Here is a 22,524-nt window from a genome sequence, read left to right on the forward strand (position 1 = left end):
TGCACAAAAAGGGTGCCACATCCATCTGCCCTATCTCAAGCACTTAAATGCAGTACTAATGATGGGATATTCAGAGAAAAATCACCATATCGTATTAAAAAGCCAACATAAAAATAGGTTACTAATTTATAGAAACTCCTATTGCTGCTCGTATTGCAAATCTACCCTGGCCACTACAATTCAGGGGGGGGAAATGGCCAAGAGTAACCAACAGAGGTATGAGAAAGAAGATGCTGAGATTTGGGGGTTTTAACACTCTTCTCAGAAGAAAAAGATACCTGTCCCTAGTGATCAAAGAAATACCACCAGCCATCAGCTGTTGCTACCAGGGTTTCAGACAGGATATGCTGAGTAGCAACAAGTCTCTGCCTTATCCATGCTTCATTATACACCAATAAGGCCGCTGTGGCAAAAAGGTTTCAAAAAGAAGGTATCCTATCCCCGCCTCCCCCCAACGCAGCTTCTGCCAAAACTATTTAAAAATCCTTTTCACTTGGTCATGCAGAAAGGGGGATGGGGACAGGGAAACAGGCTGGTCTTCCCTAGAAAAATCAGCTCAACATTAGAAAATGACCGTGAGGAGCTATCTGAACAGGCAGAATGTTGGATAGGACATTTCAGTCAGTGAATGCTGTGTTTGACACACAGTTATGAGTAAACTCTACTGGAACCATAAGGTTAATTGTCTAGTGAAGATGAGCCAGAGACAATGAATAAAGAAATAAGGGAAAGTCTACCACTGGGCAGGTCCACTAGTTGTACAGGGAGAAGAGGCTTTGTGTGGGGACCTCATTAAAGAAATAAGAATCAAAAGAAGAGGTACATCTCACCATATTAAGACTCCCCAGTAGCACAAATGATGCTCAAAATGATTATATATTGTGTGTCAGCTATTCATTCCAACAGTAACATTATTTTATTTGGTCAGTGGTATTTTTATTGCCCTTATACTCTTAAGGCCCAATAAAAATACAAACATCTAATGGAAAAAAAGGAAAAATATTTAAAAAGTTCATAAACACCACGTAGGGAGATTTGATAAGAGCTCAATAAGTAAGACAACATGTAGTTCAAAAGTTAAATCATCATAATTTTTGTGCAAAATCATGGCCCTTTTCACAAGGTGCCCTGAATGCAGAGACAAGTCAGGCTTAGCCGGCACAGCCCAACTACATTCTGAGGCTGAAGGCAGGGGTCAGGAACAAGTAGAAGTGTTCATTAATTTTATTTTAAATGCAAAGCAGGGGGGAACTGTAGGATAGATAAACTCCATTGTAAGCTTCAATGGGGAAACATGTCAGTTTTGTAGTTTTTCTATGTTTTTTTCATTCAAAATGCTCATTTTGCCTACTCACCAATTACATCTTGTATCTGTTTTAGGGTACCCATCCATTTCATATTTAGGTCCATAAAGGATCAAGAATGCTTTTTTCTATACTAACCAAAATGCTATTTGTATGCCATTCTAACCAAGCATAAGAGCACAGTGATAATTCCATTTTAGTGTCAGAATGTGGCTGGTAAGGTATGAACCACCGGCAGCCACCATCACAAGGGTTCCCCCACACAGCTTGTCTGCACTGAGAAGTTAATTTGGATTAAGGTAGGGTGTGAATTTAAAGCAGACTAGCTATTCCTGATTAACTCTGTGTGGATGCTCTTGTTCTGGAATAAGATTGCTCTATTCCCAATTAGCGTAATCTACTTCCCAAAGTAGATTTCTTTGAAGATGCCTCTAATACAAAACTAAAATGTATGCAAAAATACATATTAAAAAAGTCTTAGTCCAGACAGCTGTCAATTTTATTGAATTTTATCAAAATCTGTATATGGCTTATAAACAAAGCAATATTCTGAGGACAATGAATTTTAGTATCCCAATGGAGAATATTAATATACAGCTAACAGCTCATTTCCATAGCTCTCTTGGAACCATAAACAAACAGATAAGGTGTTTTTGCCTTCCAATATTTCACTTTTTGCTACCACAAACTGGTAGGCAACACAAGGTCAGATTTCCTGGATCACATTTACACTGAGAAAGATATGGAAAAAACCCAAGCAATTCTTTGCAATATATTCTCTCAGCTTTCAAGAGTAAGTTTTTTAAAATATGTCATATTCATCTTCAAAACTGGTTAAACACTGAAGTGATGTCTTGGCTTTCAAATTAAACAGTAAAGGAGATTTAAATCTTGTGTTTCCATCAACCCAGATTCAAAGAGACTTTGTGCATGACTTTTTTACTTGCTATTGGATTATTAATATCAGAGCATTCTTCTAAAACCTAAAGCAGTGGGGGGCACATGACATTTCTAGGCATGGCTAAAAATCACAGCAATGGATGTATAGCACACTTAAAAACAAATCAGGCAACAAGAGCAATCTTCACACAAAAGGGTAAGAAAAAGAAGCCTTGTAGCTAGGGGCAATCAAATCTGCAGAAAGAACAAGAAAGATTTACTTAGATTTCCTCCCCAACCTAGCCCCTCTAGAGAAAAGATAAATTACAGCAAAAGTAAGCTCCTCCCCAAAAAGATATTTCATGCAGAATGAGAATACACTCCAGCAGCATTACCTAAAAAAAATAAAAAAAAAAGTCTAGATTTAACTAAGATTACTACCATGATAAAAACTTGGGGGTTTTTTGGTTTTTTTCTGTTTGCTTGTTTGTTTTTGCTCAAGTTGACAGAGAGGGCATCAGACTTGTTCTGTCTAGGGAGCCCAATGCTTCTCAACCTCATCTATACTGGCAAACACCCCCTTTTAACAATACAAAAAGTAGGATGATCATGATCCCAGACCTGTTCATAATCTCCAACGTGAAAGAACCCATGGCCCAGCTGAATCTCTCCCTGAATTTTCTTCAGTTATCTTACCCTAAGCTAGACCTAGGTGCAATGCCTACTGTTCACATAAAATAGACTGTAGCAATAACCATGTAAGAAAAATGGTAGGTCTGCAGTGGTGGGTAGAGGATCACTAAGGATAGCGCTTAACAATTTTGGTGCCACTTCAGTCACTCTAGCCACAGAATAAAAGAACAATTCATTTGCATACAGAATGGAAGCCAGTTTCCCCCAAATAGGAATGTTAGTAGCTTACATTTCTTTTAATGAAGTTACAGACTCAAGGATATAGCCAAATCTGTACTTCATAAGTCCTGATTTTCAGCTGTTTTTTATTCATAACAATAAAAATACATGGGTGCAAACAAAACACTTAGCTATACTCTATTCAAAAATAAATGTCTGAATAGATTTTATGGAGATTTCGTTCTCCCCGTTAATATTTAAAAAGGAAGACTTAAAGGAACAGTAACATGGCAGTCCCGATACAATTTTATACATTAAAAAGCAACATAAATTTGACTGAAGATCCTTTAAGTCCATAGTCCAACCCTGGTTATGCAACTCAGACCTACAGTATTTTAAATGCTTCCTTCGTCTACTTTGTGACATGGCAATGTGAAAGTCTTTATTCTAGGTCCTATTCCACTTTTTTAATGTGCCAATAAAACTAGCATGTGTCCCTCCATAGCAATGAGTTCTCAACTTGCTTTTTACTCCCAGTCCTACAGCAATTAAAATGCAGCTTCTACTCCAGCATCATTATTCATAATGGTATTGGCGGAGTACTCTCTCTCATCAGGCAATGAAAGCCAGTAAATGTTCTCTCAGTCTCCACCGAGAATCAGTTTACTTAGAAAAGAACTATGACTATCAGAATATGAAGACCCTCAGGGAATACAAGCATTTTTAAACTATCATCTGTTTATCTGTGCAGTCATAAGACTTACAAATGTAAACAAGAGTTCATAAAAACCAGTGGTGTCCTTGAAAGGAAACTGAGTATTTTGAGAAAGTCAAAAGATGGTCTAGTTAATTACAAATTACTGTTTGCAGCAGAAACCATCGTAACAAGCCCCTCTGTGAATCAACAGATATCCTTGCCTATAAAGAATGGTATTTAAAGAAAGCTTTCCTTTGTAAAACAGTAAAATGCCACCGCTGCCACAAAGCTTGCCAGGACTGATCACTGGCCCTGTTTATTCTAAAGCTTTGGCTACACTACAAAAATACCTGTTGCTGACAATGGGTGTCAACTGAACCAGCTGCATGGACAAAGTTATAGGCCTTGTCTATGCAGGAAATTTTTTTTTTTTTTTTTAAACCTTAAGGTGTAAATTTAAATAATTTCCTCCTGTCCACCCCCTTTCCTGAAAGCTGTATTCAGATAGTTAAAGGATACACATTTTTAAAAAGAGCCTTCAACAGAAGAAAACTCAATTAACAGACTGCACTGTAAAGTGATCCAGGATTCTGATTCAAAAACAAGTTATCACCTTGTGCAGTAATGGTGGTTAAGGCTACATTTTAGTCACGGGTATTTTTAGTAAAAGTCATGGACAGGTCATGGGCAGTAAACAAAAATTCACGGCCTGTGACCTGTCCATGACTTGTACTATATACCCTTAACTAAAACTTGAGCCAGGAGGCCGCGGGTGCTCTGGGGGGCAGCCGCCAGGGGTGCTGGGGGGGAAGGGGGAAGAAGGTACCGCATGCCCTGGGACCCCCACTGGTGCTGGAGGGGGCAGGCAGCGGGGCTGGCAGGCTCCCTACCCGGTTTGCTGGAAGCAGCTGGCATGTCCTGGCAGCTCCTAAGGGAAGGAGAGGGGAAGAGAACGTTGGGGAGCGCTGTGAGCCGCCCTCACCACGAGCACCGGGTCTGCAGCTCCCATTGGCCGGGAACCACAGCCAATGGGAGCTGCAGGGCGGTGCCTGCAGGCAGTGGCAGCACACAGCCGCCTGGCCTCTACACCTAGGAGCTGCAGGGACATGCTGTCTGCTTGCAGGGAGCCCCCCCAAGGTAAGCGCCGCCCCACATCCCTGCCCCGAGCCCCCTCCCACACCCAAACTGCTACTGCTGCTGCTGTGGGGTGGGGGGGGAACAGTGGCCCGAGACTGCCCCCGAAGTGGCTGGCCCAGGAACGGTCTGGCCTCTGCAGAAGTTACAGTGTGTCATGGAATCCATGACTTCCGTGACAAACGCAGTCTCAACTATGGTTCTTCAAGATGTGTCCCCCTATGGGTGCTCCATTGTAGGTGTGTCAGTGTCGCTGTGCTGCTGATCGGAGAACTTTGGTAGCGGCCTTTCTCCTGGGCATGCGCTGCTCCCCGCCTGCCATGAGACTAGCCAGCATGCGCGACCAACCCTCCTCAGTTCCTTCTCTACTGCAGAGTCAATGACAAGAACTCCAAAGTAGAGGGGAGGAGGGCAGTCCATGGAGCACCCACAAGGGGACACATCTCGAACCACCATCATTACTGCACAAGGTGAGTAACTTCCTCAAGTAGTGGCCCTATGGGTGCTCCACTGTAGGTGACTCCCAAGCAGTGCCCACGATTGGAGGTTGGAACTTTGGAGTAGAGTCTTATATGGACGATAGTACCGTAGCACCGATTTGGCATCTGTAGCAGAATCCCCAGGATGGTATATTGTTCTGCAAAGGTATGTACAGATGCCCAGGTAGCTGCTCTGCAGATTTCTGTATTGGGATACCTTTGGAGAAGGCGATGGACGAGGAGACCGACCTTGTAGAATGTGTGTGTATTGAAGATGGCGGTATGATGTTTCGCAATTGGTAACAGAGTTTAATACAGCCAGAGACCCACTTAGTCTCTGAGCTGAAATCACTGTACCTTTTGCCCTCTGTTTTTGACCGCTCTGAGTTCGAGCAGGTTGATGTGGAGGCACGTCTCAGCTTAAAACCATTTGTCCTGTATTGTGCGAGCATTTTGATGCATGCTCCACCCTGTGAGTGATGCATTGGTGGTCAGGAGTAGCGATGGGGAAGACTGAACAGGATTCCTGTACAGATGTTTACTGGGTCCTTCCACCAGTCCAAGGATTGCTTGACACTGGTGGGCATTGATAGTAGTTTGCTTATGCTGCTTCTGTTCAGCTTGTAAACTGAACCAAACCATGCTCAGAGGCATCTCATGCGAAGTCTGGCACAAGCAATAACCAATATGCCCGTGGCCATATGCCCCAGAAGCTGGAGGCAATGTTTGACTGAAGTTTGGGGACTGGATTGTACTGTCTCTAGCAATGAGGAGAGACTGAGAAATCTGTCACGTGGGAGGAGCAATTTCACCTGAATAAAGTCGAGGTCGGCTCCTATGGATTCTAGCCTTTGTACTGGTGTTAATGTTGATCTGATTCTGAAACAGGTCCAGTGTGGTCTGAGTGATTTCTTGGGCCTCTGTTAAGGACCATGCCCTGAGAAGGCAGTCATCCAGGTAAAGATGCATCATGATGCCTTGAGAGCATAAGTGGGCCGCCACTTCTGAGAGGATCTTGGAGAATATTCTGGGGGCCAATGAGAGGCTGCAAGGGAGTACTCTGTAGTGGTAGTGGTCTTGGCTTAGCATGAACCTGAAGTAATATCTGTGGCTCGCTATGATCGATATGTGAAAATAAGCATATTGAAGGTTGAGGGCCAAGAACCAGTCTCCTTTTTCTAATGCTAGAATGATCATAGATAATGTGACCATCTTAAAACTTCTGAGCCTTGATTAACAAGTTGAGCTCTCTGAGGTTCAGTATGGGTCTCCAACCCTCTTTTCTCTTCGGTATCAGGAAGTAACAAGAGTAGAAGTCTCTACCCCTTAGATGTGCAGGCACTGGCTCTATGGCTCCTACGCTGAGCAGGTGGTTTATCTCCTGATGTAGCAGGCTTTCTGAAGAGCGACGGGAAAGGGTTTTTGGGAGCGGGGAAGAGGAGAAATGGATGGAGTATCTCTCTCGGATAATCTCCAACACCCATTTGTTGAAGGTTATCCATTCCCAGGTGCTGCAGAACGGGGCGAGATGATCTCTGAAGGGATGCTTGGGTTTTCCAGTGTGAAATGAGGAGTGCACGCTATGGACACCTCAACAAACTTGTCAAAACTGTCTCTTCAAGGTGAAGGTCTGATAGGAAGTTTGCCGAGATCCCAACATCTTTCGTCTGGCGAACCCAGGCTTCTTCCTGAGGTTCATACAATCTCTGCGTATATTGGGATGAGTATTGAGATTAGTATTGTGAGCGAGGCCTGAATGGTGGCTGGGGGCTCTACTTTCTTTTGTGCCCAGGTGTATAGATCCTGAGGGATCAAAGAGGTGGCCCCTGAATCTTAAAGTCTGGGTACTCATCAGTCTTTTCAGCAAATAATTTAGTTCCCTCAAAAGGTGGGTCCTTCATTGTTTGGACCTCCTTGGGGAAGCCGGAGAGATGAAGCCATGAGGCCAGTCTCATCACAATGGCAGTCGAAATAGAATGTGCCGCCTTGAAAGCTGCATCAAGAGTAGACTAGAGAGACTTTTTGCCACCAGCTGGCCCTTGTTAACCAAGGCTTTAAATTGGTCCTTGAGAATCAGGGAGCTGTTCAATGAAAGAACTAAGCTTCATGTAGTTCTGATAGTCATATTTAGCCCACAAGGCTTGATAGTTCGCAACTCTGAATTGAAGGGTGGCCGAGGAGTAGGCCTTCCTGCCAAACAAGTCCAGGTGCTTCCAGTCCCAGTCATAAGGAGTGGGCTTAAAGTGGTGTTGGCGGCCTTTAGGGTTAACTGCATCCACAATGATCGAACTGGGAGGCAGGTGTGAGAAAAGAAATTCGGTGTCCTTTTCTGGCACATAATACTTCTTGTTCACTCTCTTACAAGTTGGTGGGACGGACGCGGGGAGTCTGCCATATCACTTTGGCGGGGTCCAGTAGAGCCTCATTAATAGGAAGGGCAACTCTGGAGCAGGTGGAGGAATGGAGAATGTCCACCAGCTTGTGATGTTACCCAGACACCTCTTGTAAAGGTATTTGGAGTGCCTCTGCCACCCTCGGTGCCAAGTCCTGGAACAGTTTAAAGTCATCCAACATAGATGGCAAAGGGGGCATCACCCTTTCGTCTGGTGATGATGATGAGAAGTGGGCTGGAGGAGTAATTTCCTCCTCAACTTCCACCTCCGGTTCCTCCCTAGCCTGCTCAGGGAGTTCAGAGGCCCTCGAGGCAGCGGCTGAAGGAGGGCACTTCCTCGGCTGTTGATAGGCCACACTAGCGGTGATAACGGCCTATTGCCTTTGGCCCTGTTGGGGCCAAAGGCAATTGTGATGGGAAGAGGCCAGGTGGTTGGTACCACAGTTGCTCAAACTAGGGAAACTGCAGGTCAGAGGGATGATATGCCCAGTGTCCATAGTGAAGCTGGGGCTCTGTATGGTGGGTGAGAAGAGTGTTGGGAAGCTAAGTCCTCCTGCTCACTTTCTGATTCCAATGATGAAAAGGGCAGTGCATGGCAGGAGGTCGATGAATCAAAGGCTCTGGGTGAACTCGGTACCAGGGCGCCAGTACTGACAGAGGAGAGTCCGGTGTGTTGGACACCAAAAGATCCATCACGCGCTGGAAATCTGTCAGTGGAGAGGGCATTGATATTGATAGAAGCTGTCGGTGCCAAGAGGCTTGTATTGACTGTGTCGCAGACCTTTAAAGCAGGATTCATCGGTGCCTGGTGTAGCATCGGCAGTACTTATGTTGATGACTGTACCAACGGAGCCTTACCTGGGGTGGATCTTCTACGTTTCTTACTTCTGCACAGTACTGATGCTTCTTTGCCTGCCCCCATTGAGCGTTTAGGCATTCCGACTTGCCCTGTTGGTTTGTACCGCATGTGCCCTGGGTACCAGATTTAGACAGCTTCAGTGCCGTCGGTACCGGTGATACTGACCGAGCCAGGGATGGTTTTCGGCTCAATCGGGGTTCACTATGAGGAATCACAGACCTTTTCTTAGAGGCCTTACATGAGTAGCTCGCAGGTGTGCCTCTCTTCGAAGTAGAGGGCTCCCGCCTGGACTCCAGAGGTTGAAGGGCTGACTCCATGAATAAGAGTTCTCTGTCCTTTCTGGATCTGTGCTTCAATTGGTAACACAAACCACACTTCTGTGGAATGTTTCCCTCTCCCAGGCAGCGAATGCATTGTGAGGTTCCGTCGGTCACTGGGATAGATTCCTTGCAACTGAGGCACTTCTTGAAGCCCAGAGAGCTCAGCACACCCTTGTCCTGGGGGCTCCCCACACAGGGGGTTGATGGAAGAAAATGTTCTTTTCTCTCCCCCGCTTTTTTTTTTTTTTTTTAAAGGCAAAGGCCAAAATAAAATGTAAACAAAGCAAAAGTGCTTCAAAAGAAGCTAAAATTAGCAATTCTAAGGGTATGTCTACACTACGAGAGTAGTTCGATTTTACTTAAATCGAATATGTGGAATCGATATTGCAAAGTCGAACGTGTGTGTCCACACTAAGGACAGTAATTCGACTTTGAGAGTCCACACTAACTGGGAAAGCGTCGACATAGGAAGCGGTGCACTGTGGGCAGCTATCCCACAGTTCCCGCAGTCCCCGCTGCCCATTGGAATTCTGGGTCGAGCCCCAAATGCCTTCTGGGTAAAAAAATGTGTCGAGGGTGCTTTTGGGTACCTGTCGTCATCCGTCCGTCACTCCCGCCCTCCCTCCCTGAAAGCGCCGGCGGGAAATCAGTTCGTGCACTTCTCTGGTCAGTGACAGCGCGGACGCCACAGCACTGCGAGCATGGAGCCCGCTGCGACCATCGCTGCAGTTGTGGCCGTTGTCAACACCTCGCAGCTTATCATCCACCTTTCCCAGAAGCAGATGCAGAGAAATCAGGCAGGGAGGCTACGGCACCACGGTGAGGACCTGAAGTCAGAGTAGCACAGACCTGTCAGAAATCACGGGACCCAGCGCCGAGGACATCACGGTGGCAATGGATCATGTTGATGTTGTGGAACGGCGATTCTGGGCCCGGGAAACAAGCACGGACTGGGGGGACCGCATAGTGCTGCAGGTCTGGGATGAATCACAGTGGCTGCGAAACTTTCGCATGCGGAAGGGGACTTTCATGGAACTTTGTGAGTTGCTGTCCCCTGCCCTGAAGCGCAATGACACCCGGATGCAAGCAGCCCTGACTGTCCAGAAGCGAGTAGCCATAGCCCTCTGGAAGCTTGCAACGCCAGACAGCTACCGGTCAGTCGCGAACCACTTTGGCGTGGGCAAATCTACCATGGGGGTTGTTGTGATGCAAGTAGCCAACGCAATCGTTGAGGTACTGCTCTCAAAGGTAGTGACCCTGGGAAACGCGCAGGTCATCATAGATGGCTTCGCCGAGATGGGATTCCCAAACTGCGGTGGGGCTATAGATGGAACTCACATCCCTATCCTGGGACCGGACCACCAGGCCAGCCAGTACATCAACCGAAAGGGCTACTTTTCAATGGTGCTGCAAGCACTGGTGGACCATAGGGGACGTTTTACAAACATCAACGTCAGATGGCCGGGCAAGGTTCATGACGCTCGAGTTTTCAGGAACTCAGGTCTGTTTAGACGGCTGCAGGAAGGTATTTACTTCCCGGACCACAAAATAACTGTTGGGGATGTGGAGATGCCTATAGTCATCCTCGGGGACCCAGCCTACCCGCTAATGCCCTGGCTCAGGAAGCCCTATACTGGCGCCCTGGACACTGGAAAAAGAACTGTTCAACTACCGGCTGAGCAAGTGCAGAATGGTGGTGGAGTGTGCTTTTGGCAGTCTCAAGGGGAGATGGAGAAGCTTACTGACTCGCTGTGATCTCAGCGAAACCAATATCCCCATTGTTATTGCAGCTTGCTGTGTGCTCCACAATCTCTGTGAGAGCAAGGGGGAGACCTTTATGGCGGTGTGGTAGGTTGAGGCAAATAGCCTGGCTGCCGATTACGCCCAGCCAGACAGCGGGGCAATTAGAAGAGCCCAGCGGGACGCGCTGTGCATCCGGGAGGCTTTGAAAGCTAGGTTCCTGAGTGAGCAGGGTAACTTGTGACTTTTCAGTTTGTGTACAGAGAAGCTGAACCTGCCCCCGTTTCTTTACCCACTAAATGTTCAGTATCCTCTCCAGTTACATACCCCGTTCCCCCCCCTTACAACCCACGTTTAACAATAAAATCACTTGAATTTTGTTAATGAACACCGTTTTCTTTATTACTGTTTTCGTGGGAAAGTGTTGAAACTGGGACGCAGACTGTGGTGGGGAGCGGGTATAGTGTAGTGATGCAAATGACGCTTCTAAACTCCAGGAATGACAGGCTCCGCAGTGGTGGACTGGTGGTTTCAACGGAGCCTGCCACCCCTCCTGTTCGGGACTCTGTGTGTGGGGGGGCTATGTGACTTTGTGGCAGGGGGAGGACGGTTACAGATCCCCTGCTGCGTGGCTCTGTGATCCAGGATAAGGACCGCTGCATAAGATCAGTAACTGCCCTCCCCCGCCACAAAGTCACAGAGCACCCCCCACCCACCACAGAACACTAAAACCACCTCCCAGACTGACCAGGGTAACTAGCGACTGCAATGTGTGTGTGCCCTGCTGCTGAACCTGCCCCCGCCTCTGTACCCTGGTAAAGGTGACTGTCCTGTCCAATTACCAACCCCCTTCCCCCCCTTCAGACTGACTCTCCTCTAAAAGAACATGATGGAAACAGTAATTAACAGAAACGTATTTTTTATTAGCAACTACACATGAAACTGGGGGGTGAAACTTGGATGGGGGCTTGGGTGAGGCGGGAAGGAAAGGACTGGTCAAATTTTGGGGAATGAGAGCCTTCTAGTAGTAGAGCAGTCTGCAAGGGTGGAGTGAGAGTTTTCACGGACTCTGCCGCCCCTCCTTCTTTGGACTTTGGGTGAGGGGGGTATGGGACTTGGTGGCGGGGGAGGGCGGTTACAGATAGACTGCAGCGGGGCTCTGTCCTCCTGCCTCCGGTCCTGCAGAACATCCACAAGGCGCCGGAGCGTGTCCGTTTGCTCCCTCATTAGTCCAAGCAGCGTTTGAGTCGCCTGCTGGTCTTCCTGCCGCCACCTCTCCTCCCGTTCCATGTGTGATCGGTGCATTTGGGACAAGTTCTCCCTCCACTGGGTCTGCTGGGCTGCCTGGGCTCGGGAGCAGCCCATTAGTTCTGAGAACATGTCCTCTCGCGTTGTCTTCTTCCTCCGCCTAATGTGCGCTAGCCTCTGGGAGTGTGATGCCAGGCTGGGTTGGGAGACAGTCGCAGCTGTGGGAATGGGAAAAAGGGAGTGAATTCCTCAGAAAGATAAATTTTTGGGTGAATTTAGTTGTGAACAAAGAACATAGTCTTTCTCTGTGAACAAGACCATGCACAGCACCTATCACATGCGCACTCAGGACAAGGTCGAATTTTCGGCCTTCGCATTCAGTGCCTGGGGTCTTGCAGTGCACATCAGAGAAGCGGGGCAGGACACCGGAATTTGTGTAGCAGGCCGACATGGTAAGCCGTAGACTTGTGGCTGCTTAAAACTTTAATAGTAGCACTGGCCTCCTTTCACATTGAAAGCAATGCCAGTCCCTGCTGCCAGCAATCCGGCAAGCATGAACTCTGCCCCTGTCCCACCCCCTCGCGGCTGTCCCAGGGAAAGATCCCTGTATGCTGCCCCTCTCCCGCCTCCACCGCGTGGCTGTAAACCGCCGGTTACAGTTCTGTAAAGGAACAGGCAAGCAGTCCCAATACTAACATTCCCCTACCTAATTCAAAGCAGGTCACCATGAGCGACATCACTCTGATGAGGATTTCAGAGACGGAAAAAGAAAGGATGCTTCGGGAAAGCCTGCAAAGACCAGGGCCGTATGCCGCCATGCTCTGCAGGGCAATGATCCCGGAGTACTTGCTTGTCTCCTGGCGCGGAAATGTTTGCTACTACGGAGGACCCAATAAGGCCGCTCTCCCCAGGAACCTGATGCAAAGGCTTTCCAATTACCTCCAGGAGAGCTTCGTGGAGATGTCCATGGAGGATTTCTGCTCTATCCCCGGACATATAGACAGGATTTTACTGTAGCTGCACTGGCAGGGACTAAACAGTAGAGCGGCTTGGGCAGAACAATCATGCTAAACCGGACATTGTTAGATTTTTTTTAGTAGTTGCACTGCCAGGGACTGAACCGTTAAGCGCCTAGGGCAAAGTAATCATGCAAAACCCATTGTTAATATTGTTAATATTCCTGTTCTGTAAAAAATAATTTTTTAGATGTTTTAAACACTTACTGACTGATCCTTCCCCTGATTCTGTGTCCGGGTTAACACCTGGGGACGGTTGGTAGGGGATCTCTGTAAGGGTGATGAAGAGATCCTGGCTGTCGGGGAAATCAGCGGTGCCAGCGCTGTCGACTGCCTCGTCCTCCTCATCTCCTTCTTCATCTTCCCCGTCCGCTAACATGTCCGACGAGGAACCTGCCGCGGACAATATCCCATCCTCAGAGTCCACGGTCAGTGGTGGGGTAGTGGTGGCGGACGCACCTAGGATGGAATGCAGTGCCTCGTAGAAACGGGATGTGTGGGGCTGGGATCCGGAGCGTCCGTTTGCCTCTTTGGTTTTTTGGTAGCCTTGTCTCAGCTCCTTGATTTTCACGCGGCACTGCGTTGCATCCCGGCTGTATCCTCTCTCTGCCATGGCTTTAGAGATCTTCTCGTAGATCTTTGCATTCCGTCTTTTGGAGCGCAGCTCGGAAAGCACGGACTCATCGCCCCACACAGCGATCAGATCCAACACTTCCCAATCAGTCCATGCTGGGGCCCTCTTTCTATTCTGAGATTGCACGGCCATCTCTGCTGGAGAGCTCTGCATCGTTGCCAGTGCTGCTGAGCTCGCCACGCTGTCCAAACAGGGAATGAGATTCAAACTGCCCAGACAGGAAAAGGAATTCAAATTTTCCAGGGGCTTTTCCTGTATGGCTGGTCAGAGCATCCGAGCTCGGACTGCTGTCCAGAGCGTCAACAGAGTGGTGCACTGTGGGATAGCTCCCGGAGCTATTAGCGTCGATTTCCATCCACACCTAGCCTAATTCGACATGGCCATGTCGAATTTAGCGCTACTCCCCTCGTTGGGGAGGAGTACAGAAGTCGAATTTAAGAGACCTCTATGTCGAACTAAATAGCTTCGTGGTGTGGACGGGTGCAGAGTTAATTCGATGTAACGGCGCTAAATTCGACATAAACTCCTAGTGTAGACCAGGCCTAAGAGTTAGCAATCTGAGAACTGACAGCTCTAGCTCCATCTCTAGCCAGGGGTGGTTGAGAAGGAACTGAGGAGCACACTGGCTAACATCATGTCAGGCGGGCAACAATGCATGCATGAGCAGGATGGACTGCTACCAAAGTTCTCCCATCAACAGCGTCAGTGGAGCACCCATAGGGACGCTACTCAAATAAGAAATAAGGTTTTAACAAAGTTGGTTTGTGCTAAGGTGATTTTTGTTAAGTTAAACTTGTTATATTGGCCTTTTTATGTAAGCATTTTAATCCTCTCCCCCTTTAGATTTTTTTTTTTTTTTTTTTTAAACATTCTCTTAGTCATTACATACTTCAGTGCATCATTAATTCTGACTCTTGCTCCAGTAACAGTGATACAGACCTATAGGAAACTAGGATAACAGTGAACACTACTGCATTGGAAACCTTCCAGGCCAGCTATTCAAAGCAAAGAAGAAATCAAAGCCAACCTTACCCCACAGCCAAAGCATCTTTTATATGTAAGCATGGAACTGCAAGAGAACCTAAGCATGGAACCTAATGCAAGAGAAAACACCAACTTTAGTGTTTGGTACAAAAAAATTCTTGCTCCATTCTCACCTTACCTAAAAAAGTTGGCTTTTTTATATTTGAACTTCAAACAAGGGTGTAACAAAGTTTGTTACTGTAGAAACAGACCAATGAAAAAAAAATAGTTACCTACATACAAACACCCCCACCTGTTCAAGTCATCCTCTTGGAACTTTCTTCTTGAACACTTAAGATGAAATCCTGGGATTCTTCCAGATTTTGCAGGCAAGACTTGTCTGTGGGAGGGAATATTTACCAGTCTAACTATACCACATACTGCTATATGGCAGTAAGTTTCCCAGCATAGACGATCCCCAAGCATGCAACCTTGTTAGGTAATCTTCAGATGCACTGGGTACAGCAAAATATACTTAATTCCTTCACTTTAAGTAATTTTCAGTTGGCGTTGACTTCAGTATTCGTGACAATTTTAACAGCAGGGCTCAACTGCACATAGACAAGTTGTGTATGTATGCTACCTGCCCACACCAGTACACAATAATCAGTTACAGAGCAGATTAAGGTTGTGGCTGTCCGCAAGGGGTGAACATCTGTACGCCCCACTGGCCCCAGCTAGTTTGTGGATAATATCGTTCCCAGCCTTTATCTGGACAGAGGTCTCTATCAGTTGTTTTGGGAAATCCTTGTGCCTGAGTTTGATGTCGCAAAAGGTGACATTCAGGCGCTTCTTTCCATGGTGGTTGTACAGGTGGAACACGAAGACCGCATTTCTCCATCCTGGCATATATCTTACCACTCTCCCTCTAAAGCAGCAGCAATAATACAAGAACACAACCAGAAAATAACCCACCCAGACTTGCCCACCTACAAGTCTCAAAACACTTGAGATGCTGCTTTTAGTACAGGAACCCGTTCTGGTTAGTGGCCAAGGGTTTCAAAACCTCAGGACTATCACCAAAACACAAATGGTGGAGCCTAGGGGAGAACAGTGGGATCAAGAATCATAACCTAATCATGGATCCTACAGACCAACTACCTGGCTTCACCATGCCATGCAATATATGGATCACAGCAAACTGCATCAGATCCACAAAAGGCATTGCTATTACCTACTACACAAATGGAAAATGAAGGACAGCCAATATTCAAATATGAAGACAGTCGAGCCATGGAACATCTAGTGAACCACTGCCCTTTAAGATCGGTCTTCAGAGGGACAGCCATGATTCATTCCATGCCACCGGAAGCCACAGATGACAAACTTAGATGTTGACCTTTAATGTTTTTTAAGCTGCCAAATGAAAAAGTAATTTTCTGATTGAAATGAAGACCATTCAGTCCAAGGAGTATGGACAGACAGAAAACAGACAAAAGAAAAAATGCTATTGGTAGTCTCAAAATTTTTTAACCTTATGAAAAACTAAGTTTGGGAAATATTGGCAGTTATACTTTTAAATAAAGTTCACTGCTTGGGTCCAGTCCAGGGGCCAGCACTTTGTGCACCTCTTCTGCCTCAAAACGGTAATCCCTTATGCTTCATAATAGCTTGATCAAGTATTTGCAAGACTCCGAACAGCTACTGTCTACGCCGGGGGTGGGCAAACTATGGCCCGGGGGCTGCATCTGGCCCTTCAGACGTTTTAATCCATCCCTCGAGCTCCCGCTGGGGTCCGGGGCTTGCCCTGCTCCAGGCATGCCATGACTCCGCACAGCTCCCGGAAGCAGCAGCATATCCTGCCTCTGACACCTATGCGTAGGGGCAGCCAGGGAGCTCTGCATGCTGCCCCCACCCCAAGCACCGCCCCCACTGCTCCTATTGGCTGGGAACCCTGGCCAATGGGAGCTGCAGGGGCAGCGCCTGCGGACATGGCAGCATGCAGAGCTGCCTGGCCACGCCTCTGTGTAGGAGGCGGGGGGGGAAGACTGCTCGAGGTAAGCGCCGCCCAGACCCTGCACCCCGCCCCCCTCCTGTGCCCCAACCCCCTGCCCCAGCCCTGATCCCCCTCCTGCCCTCCAAATCACTCAATTCCAGCCCAGAGCACCCTCCTACACTCCCAACCCCTCATCCCAAGCCCCATCCAAGAGCCTGCACCCCCAGACAGAGCCCTCACCCCCTCCTGCACCCCAACCCCCAATTTTGTGAGCATTCATGGCCCGCCATACAATTTCCATACCCAGATGTGGCCCTCAGGCCAAAAAGTTTGCCCACCTCTGGTCTACGCCTTCTGACAGACATAATATTCTGACATCAGGAGTAGCTATATTCTTAATAGTCTAATTCATTTTAGCAAGAACATGTTTTTACGATTTATTTTGTGTTGGCAGAGTCCTCCAGCACCAAAAATTTGTTTCAGCTGGAGTCATTTTCGCTGCAGTAATTGCTGGGAAGTCTTTCAACTTCTTGTTGAGGAGATTACGAGCGAGTCCAACAATTTTTATTTGCTTGGGTCCTACCCTTCCAACAAGGGACATCTTTAGAAAAGGTGCTAGCTGAAAAGGCTAGGTCACTATTTTCTGACTCATATTCCATTCAGCAGAAGTCAGACAACAGTCTCTCTCTCAAATATAATTTAAGACTTCAGTTTGAATTTTTACTTAAGAATTTTTTTTCTAGCCATGTGTTCTATTAGATATTGAGAGAAACGTCAAATCCATTACCCAGACAAGCTACCTATCTGTGGTGGAACACTTCCACACAGCTGTGCACTCAGTCTTGACCAGAGTCCTACACTAACCTAAACTTATTTTGATGCAATGTCTGCAGTGGTAAATTCATAGAACATTTTGTGATACAAGTGGCAGTCTTTTCCCCCTCCTTCTGCGGGTTTGGTTTTTAAGGGGCTCTCTGATTTTGGCTCTGTTTAGGTTTCTTGAACCAAGACCCTCAGTTTTGTTCTAAGATAGTATATCAAACTGCTACCTGTTTTGATCACAGTAGATTACCAGATGTTTCTATTTGTAGAAAAGGTTACTGTTTAGCAAGTTGTTTCAAAGTTACTTGCAAGATTTGGGGTAAGTTAATTCGCACTTCTACTTATTTTATTTAGATTTAAAAGAATAAAAAGGTTTCATCTGAAGCTCCAGGCATCCTAACCCACCATTAATAAAATAAAATTTAAGATTGAACATTGCAGTTGCAACGAGGATGCCCAAGGTTCTATTTTACCTTCCCTGTGTAAGCCATTAACCTGATTTTTAAAGGTCCGCTCTTACAAAAGATTCCCTCAGGCTTCCGTGGTTTTTGACATTCCCAGAAAACAACCCTTAGATGAGAAGTAAAGTAGTGGAGAGAGAGAGAGAGAGAGAGTGACATTTACCTTCCCATGCCTTCACCACCCAAATACCCCAAATGAAAAACTACTCAACAATTCCTCATGTTGTGCAAATACCCTGCGCAGATCCAAAATTTGGATCCGCAGCCATTCCCCTTCTTACTGCCCTCTCCCCAAAGCCACACACACACAGGTTTATCTAGAACTCTCTAAGATGACTGCACTTCAGAAATAGGTGTGTATTTTGCAATACACTTTGGGATCTTTCTGTATTAAAAGGTGCCACACATTTAATCAGCGTACACAGCACCTCATGCAATTTCTAACTCAGCAGAAAAATCTGCAAGTCTTGTATATCTAAATATACAAACGTATGTTGTAGAATCACATTTATTATTAGGACTAGAGATGCCACGTGTCCAGTTTTTGACCAGAAGTCCAGTCAAAAAGGAGACTGGACAGTGTCCAGTCAGATCTTACCAGATACCCAAAGTCCAGTTACTGAGGGCGAGGGAGACACCGGGTCACACGCATGAGCCCCTACTCAGCCGGGGCCACCTCTTACCTGCATCGGGCAGCTGCAACTCCAGCCCTGGCTCCGCAAGTGAGTCCCTCCTGACCTGGGGGGGGAAAGCAGCGAGTGACTGCTCTTTCCCCTCCTCCCCCAAACAGGGGCAGGGCCTCAAGGGAAGAGGCAGGGTGGGGGAAGTTCTGGCACTACTGCTGGAGTATCTGTTTTTTAAATATTACAAAGTTGGCAACCCTAATTAGGACTGATTTGATGGCAATGTATGATTGTGCTTGAAAATTATTTCATGTGTGCAATGACCACTTTTCGTGTTCTCACTCTTGGCTGCAACATTTTGCAGATACACCTCGACCCCAATAGAACGCTGTCCTCGGGAGCCAAAAAATCTTACCATGTTATAGGTGAAACCGTGTTATATCGAACTTGCTTTGATCCACCGGAGCGCTGCTTTACTGCGTTATATCCAAATTTGTGTTATATCGGGTCGCGTTATATCGGGGTAGAGCTGTATTATTAACTAAAGGCAGCGGTCTAAAAAGGGGATCACAGGGTTGCTACGTTTTTTTGTTTTGTTTTTCCCTCCACTGGAAAAGCCACAGCTTAATTGAAACAAGGAAATTAAAAGCTTCAAATCACTAACCATGTCACGTACTTTGGAGTCTTATTCGTAAGGATCTCAATTATTGTAATAGGTGGGGGAGAACCTGTAGTCTAAGTCAGCCTGAATACAAAGCTTCACACTCCCATCCTGGTAACAGGCATGTTATAAACCCTGGAAAACTGAGGTTCATAATTGAAATGGCAACTAACCTCTAACAACTCTGAGGGCACAGAACACAGCAATAGGTATTAGAGGAAGAGAATCACTTCTAAGTGCTTTACGATTACAATAAAACCCTAGTCTATTCTTATTTCACACAGCAATTTTCAAACCTGTTTTGATCATTCTTTTGTTCTTCCAGGGACACAAATATGGTATGGGCTCCACAAAGTTATTTTTCTTGCTTCAACTTTATTCAACAGACAAAAGTATAAATCCTGTCAGATATGCTGGAACAATTTGTATAGTGGGGTGGGGGTGAGGGGGCGGCGCTGAGAGCCATTGAACCAAACTAAACCCTGTAATACAACAGAAACCACTAAGCCGGGGCGCAGCAGCACACCCCCCACCCTCCTACTTCCAGCACTTATGAATCTTGTTGGGAAAATGGAGTAGTACCTTGAAGGGCAAGTGTGGGTTTTTCACCTGCATTATTTCAGGGGACAATGTCAGAACACAAAAACTAGGCCCATTGCCTGCATCACACTCAGAGTTGAACTGCACATTTTTTCAGGAAGTGTCATCAATGAATAAACATACTATAAACCATCAAAGACAGGAACTCTTAGATATTATTAGGGACCAAAGGTCTTAATATTCAAGGTTTCATACATACACAAAAAAGGAAGTTAAGATCCGGTGTGGAAACTGGAAGTTTTGTTTATGTTTCAGTACTTGAAATCACCACTAAAAGGAAACTGGGTTTATTTTTAGACCTCGACAGAGAAGCATTATCTGAACACTATGCCTATGTGTGGAGGAGACTGGTTTACTTAAAGCAATCTCAAAAACCATCAAAAAAAGCAATTGTCAAAATTAGACGAGATGCTTTAAAATCAAAGGAACTATCAATCTGAATGTGAAGAAACACAGCCTGTGTTTTGCTGTTGTAAAAAGTATCTTATCCCTGATGGTGTTCAATATGGTATTGATTTGTTTCTATGAAATTCGTAATGGAGTGAAAATCCCATGGGGTAAAACAGGCTTGTATTTCTTACTTAATGAAAAAAAAAATGATGCTATTCTGTGATCAGCGAGCAAACAATGTCTCAACCAGGGAGGGGCAAAGCATGAGGAACAGTGAAAATTGGGTCCAATTACTCAGAAGTGACCATCTCATAATCACCATATTAAATGCAAGGAAATGTAGTTCAGGGCTTTTATTTATCACTGGAAGATAAATAAAAAGCTATAACATCAATGTTAAACAAAGTACTGTAACAAACAATATTCTAAGTTATACAGGATTTTTCTTTTTGCATGTTTTGGATGTGCTGTGCTGCTGTTTTCTCTGACTTATCCGAGATGAGGCCAAGGGTTTAGAGCAATAATTTTCAGGGCTGGCTCTGAATAGTAGCTACTAGAGAACAGCTTGTATGCAATGCACACCGACACCTCAAAAAAACAAAAACAAACAAACAAAAAAACTGATCATAAAAGTTTCTGAAGCCTTGAATTATGTAGGAAAAGTAAAGCTGCAGATACAAATAGGAGAGTGGAGATGCCTCCAAGAATGGGCAGAACTAGCTAAATAGAACTGGAAAGAGATGCCAACCTGAAAACTTTGGAGTGGTTTCAGTTTATTCAGCCACAAGTTTAATTGGTCCTAGCCTCCTCTACATTCTGGATTGGGACTGCTAATTTGTATTTAGAAAGCTCTGTGAAACCCAAGCTTCTGATATCAGTTTAAACTGGAATCAAATTTTAAACTTCCTTATATTTGGTCATGCTTAGTATCATGAGTTTCAAAATCATATGTTAGTGATAGCTGCTCAATCTATAAAATGAAGCCTCTGGACACAATTTGAGTTTGATTACATGCAACTTTTATTTTAATGAGCAAATCATAGAATATCAGGGTTGGAAGGGACCTCAGGAGGTCATCTAGTCTAACCCCCTGCTCAAAGCAGGACCTAATCCCAACTAAATCATCCCAGCCAGGGCCTTGTCAAGCCGGGCCTTAAAAACCTCTAAGGAAGGAGATTCCACCACCTCCCTAGGTAACCCATTCCAGTGCTTCACCACCCTCCTAGTGAAAGTTTTTCCTAATATCCAACCTAAACCTCCCCCACTGCAACTTGAGACCATTACTCCTTGTTCTGTCATCTGGTACCACTGAGAACAGTCTAGATCCATCCTCTTTGGAACCCCCTTTCAGGTAGTTGAAAGCAGCTATCAAATCCCCCCTCATTCTTCTCTTCTGCAGACTAAACAATCCCAGTTCCCTCAGCCTCTCCTCATAACTCATGTGCTCCAGACCCTAATCATTTCTGTTGCCCTCCGCTGGACTCTTTCCAATTTTTCCACATCCTTCTTGTAGTGTGGGGCCCAAAACTGGACACAGTACTCCAGGTGAGGCCTCACCAATGTCGAATAGAGGGGAATGATCACGTCCCTCGATCTGCTGGCAATGCCCCTACTTATACAGCCCAAAATGCTGTTAGCCTTCTTGGCAACAAGGGCACACTGTCGACTCATATCCAGCTTCTCGTCCACTGTAACCCCTAGGTCCTTTTCTGCAGAACTGCTGCCTAGCCACTCGGTCCCTAGTCTGAAACAGTGAATGGGATTCTTCCTTCCTAAGTGCAGGACTCTGCACTTGTCCTTGTTGAACCTCATCAGGTTTCTTTTGGCCCAATCCTCTAATTTGTCTAGGTCCCTCTGTATCCTATCCCTACCCTCCAGCGTATCTAACACTCCTCCCAGTTTAGTGTCATCTGCAAACTTGCTGAGAGTGCAGTCCATGCCATCCTCCAGATCATTAATGAAGATATTGAACAAAACCGGCCCCAGGACCGACCCTTGGGGCACTCCGCTTGAAACCGGCTGCCAACTAGACATGGAGCCATTGATCACTACCCGTTGAGCCCGACAATCTAGCCAGCTTTCTATCCACCTTATAGTCCATTCATCCAGCCCATACTTCTTTAATTTGCTGGCAAGAATACTGTGGGAGACCGTATCAAAAGCTTTGCTAAAGTCATGGAATAACACATCCACTGCTTTCCCCTCATCCACAGAGCCAGTTATCTCATCATAGAAGGCAATTAGGTTAGTCAGGCATGACTTGCCCTTGGTGAATCCATGCTGACTGTTCCTGATCACTTTCCTCTCCTCTAAGTGCTTCAGAATTGATTCCTTGAGGACCTGCTCCATGCTTTTTCCAGGGACTGAGGTGAGGCTGACTGGCCTGTAGTTCCCCGGATCCTCCTCCTTCCCTTTTTTAAAGATGGGCACTACATTAGCCTTTTTCCAGTCATC

At 46.1% G+C, this 22,524-nt stretch overlaps 1 protein-coding gene across 1 annotated transcript in view; it reads right to left on the reverse strand.

Moving 5' to 3' along the window:
- The window catches only part of PHLPP1 (PH domain and leucine rich repeat protein phosphatase 1), a 251,059-nt gene that overhangs the window by 95,005 nt on the left and 133,530 nt on the right, over positions 1–22,524 (reverse strand). The window lies entirely within an intron of this gene.

Source organism: Emys orbicularis, chromosome 2 (assembly GCF_028017835.1).
Source record: "Emys orbicularis isolate rEmyOrb1 chromosome 2, rEmyOrb1.hap1, whole genome shotgun sequence".
NCBI classification, from domain to species: domain Eukaryota; kingdom Metazoa; phylum Chordata; order Testudines; family Emydidae; genus Emys; species Emys orbicularis.